This window comes from Nyctibius grandis, chromosome 9, assembly GCF_013368605.1.
Source record: "Nyctibius grandis isolate bNycGra1 chromosome 9, bNycGra1.pri, whole genome shotgun sequence".
NCBI lineage: Eukaryota > Metazoa > Chordata > Aves > Nyctibiiformes > Nyctibiidae > Nyctibius > Nyctibius grandis.
The window spans coordinates 4,547,356-4,559,952 of record NC_090666.1 but is presented as its reverse complement, the minus strand read 5'-3'; the positions used below and the strand labels follow the sequence as shown (position 1 = coordinate 4,559,952).

The following is a 12,597-nucleotide window of genomic DNA, read 5'->3' as shown; positions in this document are numbered from 1 at the left end:
GTTGTGATTTTAATATAACTCATACCCTGCAGAAAATGGGTATAGGTCCCCAAATGGATTCCTCATCCCAGGAAGCTGATGTTTAAACTCTCATCACCGGAAGAGCCCTGTTTTGAAAACTCAAGAGAAAAAAAAAGGGTAAAAACTCTTAAAACATCCACCCATGAGAGTTCTCGCCCTGCGTGGTCATGCCTGGCACACCTGTGAGCGGAGGGGACCCACCAGCCACCCTTGGCATCTCTCAGAGGCGTTGCCACACACCACCGCATCACAATGCCTAGGTGAGCCCTGGAGACCACAGGGCCACCCATGGGGGACAGCGAAGGTTAACAGCTGCCATGTACCACGTACTACAGCTTTCAAATCCTGGAGCAAAACACGAGCTTTGACTAAGCCCATCGGGATCACACATCATGTCAAAAACCAAGGCAGGAGAGAAGCTACTTTGTGAGCTGGGCTACACGCTGGGTCAAACATTAGGGGAGGGCAGCTTCTCCAAAGTGAAAGCGGCCACCTCCAAGAAACACAAGGGCCCCTTAGCCATCAAGGTGGTGGACCAACGACGAGCATCCTCAGCCTTCGTGTACAAGTTTCTGCCCCGGGAGCTCTCCATCGTGCACAAGATCCGGCACCCCAACATCGTGCGCATCTTCGAGGTCATCCATGGCTGCAATGGGAAGCTCTACATCGTGATGGAGGCGGCAGAAACTGACCTGTTGCAGCTGCTGCAGCAGCTGGGGAGGCTGCCCTGTGTCCCCAAGGCCCGGGACATCTTCGCGCAGGTCGTGGGGGCCGTGCGTTACCTGCACGACTCCAACTTGGTGCACCGGGATCTGAAGTGTGAGAACGTGCTGCTCACCGCTGATGGCCGCCGGGCCAAACTCAGTGACTTCAGTTTTAGTAAGGAAGCCAACGGCTACCCGGACCTGAGCACCACGTTCTGCGGGTCAGCAGCCTACGCTTCCCCGGAGGTGCTGATGGGCCTCCCCTATGACAGCAAGAAGTACGACGTGTGGAGCCTGGGCGTGATGCTCTACACGATGGTGACTGGCTGCATGCCCTTTGACGACACCCACATCCGCAAGATGCCCCAGGAGCAGAAGGAAGGGGTGAAGTACCCGGAGGGGCTGCCCCCACTGCCAGAGCCCTGCCAAGCCCTCATCGCCCAACTGCTCCAGTACAGCCCAGACTCCCGGCCCAACGTGGGGCAGGTGGCCAAGAACTGCTGGCTGAAGGGGATGTCATCGGAGTGAGAAAGCCCTCCCCAGAGATCCCAGGAGAGCAATAACACTTTTGTGCAACCAATGCTGAAGTGGAAAAGTGTTTCTGTGGTTTATTGATCGTTTTGAGCCCTGGGTGCCTGTATGTGGAGCTGATTGAACTTCAAGCACCAGCAAGGCCGTGTGCTCTCAGGAGGCGGTCAGATCCCTCCACAAAAGGGACACGTGAGCCTGCTGCGGCTTGGGTTTCAAGATGCAGTGACCGTGCTGAGCTAGAGGTAAGAGTGGGGCTGCTTACACCAGCAGCGGCTGCCTGACTGCAGAGGGGACCCGCACCCCCCGTCAGGCAGGTCGAGGCTCTCCCACGGAGCCAGCATGGCCAGGGCAGGGTGGCGAGGTGCAACGTGCACAGGGCACTGCCCAAGGCTGCAGGAGGAAAGCTGTTCTCACACGCGTCTTGGCTTGTCCTCAACCTTGTTTGCCACCAAACTGTATCTGAGCTGGTGGGAGGGGAGAAGTAGTGGTCCTGCAAATCACTACTGCAGAGAAAATGTCACATTTTTTTGTATACCACTGTCTAGATCTCACAGTGATACTCACTGCCCAAATTCACAGCAGAATCTTTGTAGGCAACTGGACAGTATTATCGAGCCAGAAGTTCTAGTGTCGGTTTGAGATCCACACCTTATGTTCAACTACATCTTTCAGACATTGATTCTTACCAACATTTGAAATCTCTGCCAAAGATACTTGATGAGAAGTGCCACTGGCCACGGAGAACCTGAAACGGGAAAGAGATAAAGCTATAAAGGAAAACTGCTTTCCTAACACCCGCTGTCCAGCAAATTCACCTTCCTTTTCTGCTTCTGTAATTTCAACGTGCAGGCGTTAGATGTGCTGCGAGGTCATTTGATAAAAGCTTTTCTGCTTTTATTTGGTGGATTTCCATTTCTTGGCTGTGCGTGAAGGGCTTCTCCTTTCCCAGCGGGCTGCAGGCAGCTGCCTGGCAGGGCTTGGCATGCCTGCCCTCTCCTGGCAGCCTGGTACTGGAGAGGACCCAAGGGACTTGCCCATCATGAGCCAGTTTCATGCAGAAATGGTGACCCAGGACTTGCCCATCATGAGCCTATTTCATGCAGAGACGGTGACCCAAAGCGGGTTCACACAAAAGGTTTTCACTGGCTGCAGTGTGTGCCAGAGCTGTCCCCTGATGGATCAGTCTTCCTGTATGAACTGTGCCAAAATACTATGCTTTCAAACATATCTAAAATAACATAAATATCACAGCAACTGTAAAGCACAAAAATCGGAACAAGAGGAAAGAAGCCTCTCTGAATTAAATAACAAACTATAATTTTTCTTCCCATTAAGCTTTCTTGGTCAGTAGCTTTTGTATTTTAAACCCAACAGCCAACACAGTAGCCATTTCCAGAACAGCCGTATCACCAAGGTAAATACACTCACCAAATGGCTACAAGGAAAGCATTAAACTAGGGCTAAACACACTGAACATGTCTTAACCTGTCTGACATCAGGCCATGGACAGCAGGCACCGGAGCGACCTGAAAAAAAACAGAAGCTGCAGGGTGGAGTAAGATGTTGGTGCCACCAAAAGCTGGGGTGAGGTCGTGGTGGACCTCAGTGGCCAGGAGCTGGCCAGGCTTCCTGGTCTCTGCCCTGCTCCTCCACCCAAAGAGGCTCACTTACGCAGCAATGGAAACACAGCCCTCGGATGCAAACAAGACTGGTGGCTTTCAGGCAGCTGGGCTGGAGTTCGGGGTGGCCGTTTCCCCCCTTGCATTACCCAGGACAAGCACAGAGCTCCTGAGGTGTCTGCCAGGCAGCAGAGCCAGGTCCTGAAAGCCAGGAGGCCCTTGGGCAGTGTGCAACTCACCCGAGGGGTAGCAGCCCCGCAGGCGCCGAGAGATGCAGGCAGTGCTGTGCTCTGAGCGCCTGGGACAGCCGTGCAGCGCACGATCACCGCTCGTCCCAGCTCACGCCGTGCTCCTGTACAGCTGCATTGCAGCATATGCCTATGCTCAGTTCTGCATCGTGCACATTTTTATGCATAGATTCAGTTCTGCTTTATCCTCGTGTAACTCTCCTGCTCGTGTGGCTCCCTGTAGCACTATGCAGAGGTGGCTGCCACCAAGCAAGGTCTTCAGTATGTCTGAGGTGGTTATACATGCCGAGGGGCAGCCCCACCAGCCCTCCTTCACAACACCTTTCTCACTAAAACCTGCCTGGAGCAAAACTCTGGCCCTGCTCAAGTGAGTGACTTCTGACTCCCTTAGTGGCTCTTTCTAACCTCCAAGCTTTCCTCGGCGAGGCGTTCTCCAGCATTCTGTCCATGGGATAGTAAAGCTGAATCCGATGTGACTTACACCGATGACTATTTCCTGACAGCCCTGCCATTCCTTTTAACTCAGAACAATCATCTCCTTTTTTGCCTCAGTGGAAGAGTAATTAGCACCTAAACCATCAACCTGTATGCTGAATGCTATGGTTGTGAGCGCTGCGCGCTCCTCAGCTCCCATTTCACACTACCTATACAAAAAGATGGAGTCGTTCTCCCTACGTGGTCACATTCATGTTACGTGCTCAAGTAGTTTTGCTTTACTTGGTTATTTGCAGAGAACGGCCTGTGCTTCTTGACTGACGCTGGGGTCAGAGCGGAAAGATGCTGGTCTAGAACAGCCATCGTGCCTTGTCTTTTGCATCGCACTACCTTTGGTTTCTGCTTTCACATTAAGTGCTGTCTTCCTTTTACAGAATCACAGAATCAATCAGGTTGGAAGAGCCCTCTGGAATCATCGAGTCCAACCATTGCCCTGACACCACCATGTCAACTAGACCATGGCACTAAGTGCCACATGCAGTCTTCTCTTAAACACCTCCAGGGATGGTGACTCCACCACCTCCCTGGGCAGCTCGTTCCAATGCCCAATAACCCTTCCTGTGAAGTTTTTCCTAATGTCCAACCTGAACCTCCACTGGCGCAGCTTGAGGCTATGTCCTCTAGTCCTGTCGCTAGTTGCCTGGGAGAAGAGGCCGACCACCACCCCACTACAACCTCCCTTCAGGTAGCTGTAGAGAGCGATAAAGTCTCCCCTCAGCCTCCTTTTCTCCAGGCTAAACAATCCCAGTTGCCCCAGCCGCTCCTCATAGGACATACCCTCTAGGCCCTTCACCAGCTTCGTTGCCCTCCTCTGGACTCGCTCCAGCACCTCGATGTCTTTCTTGTAGTGAGGGGCCCAGAACTGGACACAGTACTCGAGGTGTGGCTTCACCAGTGCTGAGTACAGGGGGACGATCACTTCCCTAGTCCTGCTGGCCACACTATTCCTGATACAAGCCAGGATGCTGTTGGCCGCCTTGGCCACCTGGGCACACTGCTGGCTCATGTTCAGCTGGCTGTCCACCAATACCCCCAGGTGCTTTTCCACCCAGCTGCTTTCCAACCACTCTTCCCCCAACCTATAGCGCTGCATGGGGTTGTTATGGCCAAAGTGTAGGACCTGGCACTTGGCCTTGTTGAACCTCATGCCGTTGGTCTCGGCCCATCTATCTAACCCGTCCAGATCCCTCTGCAGAGCCTTCCTACCCTCAGACAGATCAACGCTCCCACCCAACTTAGTCTTGTCCGTGAATTTACTGAGGGTGCACTCGATGCCCTCATCCAGATCATCAATAAAGATATTAAACAGGACTGGGCCCAGTGCTGAGCCCTGGGGGACACCACTAGTGACCGGACACCAACTGGATGCGGTACCATTCACCACCACAATGATTTTTTAATGTTGCTCAGCTGGATTTATCTCTGTGTAAAATTACTACTGCTTTAAAAATAACTTTACAGAAAGCAGCAGCAGCCAATGCTTAGAAGCGATACCTCGGCTTCCTCTTTTCAGTGAGACATGAATTAAAAGCCAGCCCGGGCACACGTGAAAGGCTAACATCATTTCCCCATCAGCGAGGAGGAAGCGCTCACCTGGACCCAGCGGGGTTTTGTGGGGATGGAGCAGAGCACCGCTCACATATCCTCACCCTGCCTCTGCGCTTTGCCCACGCCAGCCCACAGCACCTTCCCCACACCCTCTCTTTTTCTGGTGGCCGACAGCTGAGGAGACGATGGAGATAAGCTCGTATTGCTGGTGCCAAAGCCACTTAGCGCTGGCTCAGGTGAGAGGCGAGGCAGGACCTCAGTGACACCCCAGAGGGGTCTAGCACGGGGTTAGGGGCAGGCAGGTATGTCTGGAGCCAGCGCTGCCGTTCCCGCAGCCCTGCTCTGCTCTCAGCCCTCGCACGCTTCAGGGAGCAGACTCAGACTCAAGCCCCTGAGCCCTGTCTTTCACATAAGACTGTTCACAGCCTCAGGAAACAAGAAACCAATACGGAATATTATGCTTTAGAACTTGAATAGGGCTCAGCCAGCTGAAGACAAGCTTCAGAGCTTGCTCCGTAGTCTGTGAAGCTGGTGGTAATGCAAAGACTCCTCCTGACTTCAGAGGGATGGAGTCCCCAGGGAAGAGCAGGTTGATAGCTGACCTGCTTGCCTCGCAGCGCAGGCTGAGAAAGGGAGCTGGAGCACAAACCTCTTTGGTGCGTCGAGTTACAAGCAAGTCCCATGACGCTACAGATGCTACAAGAAAGATGAACATGAGGTCCGGGTCTCCCAGGGGTTTTTGTTGTTGTTTTGCTTTTGCTGAAAGCTGCTGTCACAGGGAGACTCCTTTGCTGAGCTGATTTTGCCCAAGTGTTTGTGCTTCAGTGTGACTTAGCTAACAAACAAATTACAAACTCGCACAAAATCTTGGCATTTCAGAGCATCTCCCCGCACACCTACACTCTCCTTGCTAATATTCGCCCATTCCCCTCCCTCTGTCCCCAGCCACTCTGCTGCTATCAAAGCTTTCTCATCACACTCTTCCCTTCTACTTCAGGCTCTCAAACAAACAGCATCCTTTGTCGTTCTCCCCCAGAACAGCAGGATATAAAGGGCAAACCACAGCGCTGATACAACAACCAGGAGCAAAACCCTCCGTAGAGGAGTTCCCACAGGAAAGCCCAGGGACAAACCACCACGGTGCGTTCCCTGCCCCCCACGCACCTTCCCAGGTGTCGGCAGCAGTGTTATTTTTACAGCCCTCGACTGAGGAACCGGGGCCCCGAGCGTGCCGGCGATCAGCACGGCGTAGAGGGCAGAGGACAGCGGAGCAGGGGGGTCACACACCGCTGAGACACGAGTCTGGGCACGAGATTTTCATCATCCAACTTCTAACAATTATTGAAGCGAAGGGGCTTTCCTGCCCTGCCGGGGTGGGCTGAGGAGGTACGCACAGCCTGTTCTGCTCAGCTGCTGTGTGGTAACCCAGCGAGCTGTGGTAACCTGCTGCCTTACGGTTGTCCCCTCATGCCTAACGCCTTGTTCTGCCCAAGTGCCGGACTGTGCCTCCAAAATACACATCACAGAGGTAGGGAAGATGGTGTAAATTAACCCATTTCTTTTTTTAAGAAATAAATTGCTCATTTCTTTAAAAAAACCAAAACCAATCCTTTCCACAGAATATTATTCATGACAGCCTAACATCTGTTACTTTGTCAGTAGGAGTTTGAAGAAGGTTGTCAGTCCACAGTGACCCTTTATTAAAATCCTGTAGGTCAATATGGGAATAACTACCCTTTATCGAATAGATAAATCATACATACCGACAAAAAGTCATCATAAATGAAAAGTCAGGGGCTTTTTCCTCCAGCTCTCACAATACCTGTTAGCACACTGTAGGATAAACAGTATGTGGGGTTTCCATTAGAGAAGAAATGCTTTGCTGACAGTGACGGGCTGCAATTAGACTGTAATATAAAGCAGGGCCAGTGTAACGCTCCGTGTTCATACACTGTGCGTTACAACGGGACCTCGGTCTTGGTTGCCTGTTCCTTGTGCCTGCCCGAATAACCACCATTAACAACAGGAGCAGGTAAAAGCTCTCTTCATTGCGTGTACTGTACAGAGTCAGCCTGTGGGTTCCATAACAGGAGATATTGCACTGACCGTACCAAACATGAACGGAGCTGAGAAATGAGCTTCTCTCCGACACTGAGTTTGATCAGTGAGTTCCAAAAACATCACAGACAAGACAACCTGGATAAAATCAGACTTGTGTATAAATCAAATTAGTTTAGAAGATGCTCCATCATGAGGCTCTACCTAGAGCACATTTTTTTTCCATGGTTCAGAGTTAAACACAGTTCCTTGAGTCCATAAGTTAGTTCAGCTTGCAAAAATGCAAGTTCATTTATATTTTACCCAGTCTGGCTTCTACTTTAATGCTGGACTGGCTCCAAACCCTTGAAAGTGTTGAAGATACAATCAGCTGCCCTATCTGGGGAAGGCCAGGGACATTTCTAGATGGTGGAGGTTGCAAGACACTGCTACCAAAGTTATCTAAAGGACAGAGTAGTACAGCAGGTACAATGGGAAGGGGGATAAACAATTTAAAACAAGAATCAGAGATACTGTGTAGGAATAGAAAGAGAGACAATGCTGGATCACAGGAGAGTGCATAGGAGCAAAAGTATGAAAAAAATCATGAAAGATCTTGAAATTGAAAAGTAGCATGACCTTGGTCATGCAGGAATTCAGAGAGGAGAAATTACAAGGTCACACTGGAGAAAGCTCAACTTAGGCTGTGTATTCTCCGGATCGGAGGCAGATTTTGTGCATACTAGGATGCAAGAGGCAAAGAGGCTGCAGCAGCCAACATGGGAAATGTTGAAAGGGACCTTTAGGTGGAAGGAGAGAAACCAAACAGGAGCACACTAGGTGTTATCTGAGCAGGGCTGTTCTGATCTCTTCCGAAGAACTGGTGAGGAAGCTGGCAAGGAAAGGACTCTGCTGGCCTTGTCGCAGTGGCTATGCTGGGGAATAGTCCCTGGTGACACAGAGCCACGTGTCACCGGGGTGAAAGCTCTGGAAGGTTGTTTCCCATCTCTGGCTTTCTTTGCTTTCCTCTGTGAGCAGCTCCCATTTAGATGCTGTGATAAAGCAGGTTTCTCATTTGCATTTTCCAAAACAGGCCAATGGTTTGTTTGCTTTTTTAGAATTCTGTCCTATGACCTTGGCTGAAGAAAGTCCACAGATTACTGCTGCTGTTTGACTTGACCGCTCATAGGAAGCGGAGAGGGGAACGTTTCAGCAGCTCTCAGCCCATGCACGTCAGTGGCAGCTGCCCGGCGTCTCCCAGGTTTCAGCTCCAAGAACTCAGCCTTTCAAGCACGGCAGTTTGATATGAAAAACCACAGTACAGATAGGAAATACAACATCACGTGTGTCTAATTACTGTTCCTCTGCTGCCCTAACAATTAAGAGCCATACTACACGATCTGTGGGCTCTCACCCTCGCGCCCTGACTGCGTGTGTTCTGAAGGGTTGATTTCACACTCCGCACACGAGAAAACAAAGACCCCTGTTTTTTCCAAGGCAGCAACTGCTCGTGAAAGCCCTTGCAGCAGTTTGTTACAGCCGGTGTCACTGAAAATGCTGTCAAACATTCAAAAGAGACAAGCAACGATCTGAAAGATCTGCAGAAAATAAAGCCAGCCACCAGGACTGGGATTTTCCAAGGGACATTAAGTGGGACAACCTTACTGAGCAGGAAGAGTGGGACCTAAAATACTGTGAATATTGCTGTCTTGCTGTGACCAGATTAACTTCTACGTGACTTAAAATAGGCCTGACAACTCCATATGTGATCTGAGATAGCTTCATCCAATGCAGGACACTCTCATTCACTCCCATTGAGAAGGTTTTCTGCCTTACGCAGCCTCACTGCAGGCAGGTACAATGCTAATGAGAGAGGATCATAGGGAAGGGCTGCGGCTCCCAAGCACAGACATCAGACATGAAAAAGCAAAGCACGAGTGCAGTGCATCGTAGGAGGGCAAACTAGATATATCTGCTATTGAAAAACCTCCCGTCTTTGTTCAAGAACATCTGCGTGGTTTCATTTCTCTGCTGCAAACAATTCACTTCCTCCTCCTTCTAGCAGAAGGGAGCTGCGGGGATTTTAGGCAGGAGGGGAACATTAACCCCAGAGAGAGGCCACCTCTGAAATACACCTACGTACACCAGTCACTCACGGCTGCCGCAGAAGCACCGGTTTGCTGCTTGACCTATTTCTAGCTTCAGCGCAGGAGAAGAAGGAAGACACCCACCACTGATTTTGCAAATCTGGGGGCCACAGCCACGCAGGGAGAACCCACAGGCTTTGCCAGCAGAATAATTGAGGATCTCATAATCCAGGGACTGCTCCCGTGCCTGAGGGTAAAATGCCTGATCAGCATCTTGCGATCGAGCCTGCAAGCCTGGCTATGAGATGTTTGATACTCGGAGAGGTGCGAGGGGTTTCAGAGGGGCTGGAGAAAGAGCAGTTTCTGTCTAGCCAGAGGCTGCCTCTGCCAGTAAGGAGATGATGAAAGAACATCCAAGCTGAAAGCAAAGGCAGCTGCGTGGGAAATTCCCCTTCATTATAAGGGTAAAGAGCATTTTCCTAGTAGGAAAAGGCTGGGAAAGGAGACATAGGAAGCAAGTCCTCAACTCCTCCGAAACAGACTTTTTTCTCAGCAATTCTGACCCAGAAACTCTCCCTCAAACAGTCTGTCTCTGAAACTGGAGCTATAAAATCCGCAAAGGAATGATGCATCTCACCCAGCAATGCAAGGAACCCATGGAAGTGGGTGCTGGGAGGAAAGAGAGACCGCACGGGCCGTTTGTGCCATCACCAGGTGCCTCCCTGCTGTAAAGCCGCTTGCACTGAATCCCACCTGGTCCAAGAAGTAACTATGCAGGTAAATCAGTGGTTATTTTTTTAGTTAGATCTACACCTCATGAAAAATTGACCACCATGCACACCAAAGAAACGACACTTGAATATCTTTAAAAAAAAAAAATAAAGGCAGGGTCAGAAAGGCATGAACCCATTTCCAGTACGTGCTTTGCCAGTGTGCACACTGACAACAGCATTTTCTCCCTGCCAGGGCTGGATCCATCACCCGCAGCTCACACTGTTGATGCCAGCTCTCAGTCCCGGAGGTGTGCAGTGCTGCTCCACCACCAGTCTGACCACACCTTTCAGGAAGGTCTTGGTCACTGGTGCTGTCTCCTTACTCATTGGCCCTCAGGGGCTTTCTCAGCTGATGTCAAACCAGCTATATATATATATATATATATATATATATCTCACACAAGAAAGCAATTGGACTGTATCAATGGTTTAGTTTTGTCATTGCTGCTGTGCAACGTACATGGGAAGCCACTCAAGGAACTAGTAAATGACCAGGATCTGAAGCATCTCTGGACTGCTGCTGCCACATATCCTTTGTGACCAACCAGCCTGTTTTGGCACACACCTGCATCTGGCCATGGGTGCGAACTGGATAAAAGACACTGGAGAGAGACACGAGGGTCATTTTGACAGAGGCTTGGTTTAGGCCTTACAGCTTCCTTTTGCTACCACCACTTCTGTTTTGATCCACAAGAAATGGACTGATGAAGAAAATAACCATAGTGTAGTATCTGGGAAGACAGAGGGACAAGCAGGTTATGTGGTTGATTACGGTGGAATAGAGACATCAGAGAGACGTAGCCCTGGAAACCTTCCTGCACACAAGCCTGCTCCTCCAAGTGTACACGTCAAAATCTGCAGAAAATTTGCACGCTCTGCATATATCACAAGCACATCATACTGGTCCTTTTCTTGGACCTTTTTCACCACTCTCCCAAATGCCCATTTGCTTATTGTAGGGTGAAGTTTGAGGCTTGTGAGCTATGTGGTTGGTGAGTAGCTGAAGTCTAGTCCCTTCTTGGGTCTTCATGCCATAGTGACCAGTGTGACTAGACTACCACGGGGTGATCCAGATTCCACTCTGGATGGAGAAAGAGTCACAAGGGTCATTAAGACTGCTGCCTCCAGATCACCTTGGGGCCTGGACACACATGCCTGGCTCAGCCCTACACCGTGGAGAAGTGTGGGATCACCAGTCATGACCCACGGGCCAGACATACAAGGTACACCCAGACGTGCGTAGGGTAACAATTCATTTCACACTTACTCGGGTGAAATGCAGTGCAGGGGGGTCCTGTCCTGCAGACAGCCTGGGGACCTGTCTCCCTTCACGCCGTGGGTGTAAATCACCCCACATACTACCCCTTCCAAGTCCCAGGCTCTTCTCACCCTCCCATTCCCATGCCCTCACACCTCCCTACAACCTCATCAGTCAACCAAGTCTTACACAGTGACTAAGATGACCAATATCTTAAGCCGTGCCGGGTTGTTGCTAGTGTTCCCATGTAGGGCGGAGGGACCTTAGAGTCTCTTTCATGTCTGCATCCTATAGCAAAACCTATCTGGGAAGTGATAAGATGAGAAAGCTTTTATCAGTTGTTCCCGTGACGGCACATACCGCCTGCCCCGCGCTGCCGTTGCTTTTCCTCTGGAGCTCGCAAAGGCTCTAAGGCTGTTTTGTCCCCTAGGAATGGAAATAAATCACTCCAATCAGCCGCTTGCCTTGAGGTGCTACAAAACGAACTACAGTGGAAGCGTTATCGTTCGTAACAGATTTAGCCCGCAGGACCATGTGTTAATTTAAATCGTAACATTTAAAAATAGTTTCCCGTGGCACCATGTAAGTACAAGGTACGGCCAGCGCAAGCAGATACAAATTGAGTGAAGTTATATGGCTTGAAGTTATTTATTTCTGCACTCAACAGCTACTGATGAAACCCTGCCTCATTACCCCTCCATGCCCCTGTGCGTTCGGGATGCCGAAGTGACAACAAATCAAGAGCAGGATCCAGTAAGTAGCAATCGAACGACTTGCCCCCTTCATACAGGGCCACCAAACAGCAAAACAAAAGCAGCCAGTGCCTTTATACCGGCTGAGGACAAGTGAGAGCAGCACCGAAGAGATGCTGCGTCCTGCCCCGTGGGAGCTTAGGAAGCAAAGCAGGGTGTCAGAGAGGACAAGTTTTCAGACCTGGCATTTAGGAAAACTCTACTTGTGACGTGAGGTAAACTAGATCTAGAAATTAAAATAGAAAAAAGAAAAGATACGGAAGCCCTCATCATCAGTATCAGAGGCTGGCTTTTCAGAGACACCAGCTTTCAGGGTCACGGACTCATCTGCCAGGTGGCACATCTTTTTCAACTGAATCCTCACCACAAATGGGCTTTTAGCTGAATTTGTTCAAAAAAACCCCCAAACAAACAGCAAAAACCAAACCCAAAACCACACACACAGTCTTATACGTATACGTGCTGGAAAAACCATCCCAAACATCAGAGGCTTGTCATTTCATATGTTCCTTAAAACAGAGGTT

At 50.3% G+C, this 12,597-nt stretch overlaps 1 pseudogene; it reads left to right on the top strand.

Annotated features, from left to right (window-relative positions):
- Window positions 1–338: 338 nt before the first annotated feature.
- LOC137667321 (testis-specific serine/threonine-protein kinase 6-like) lies at window positions 339–1,253 on the top strand (annotated as a pseudogene).
- The last annotated feature ends 11,344 nt before the right edge of the window (window positions 1,254–12,597 follow it).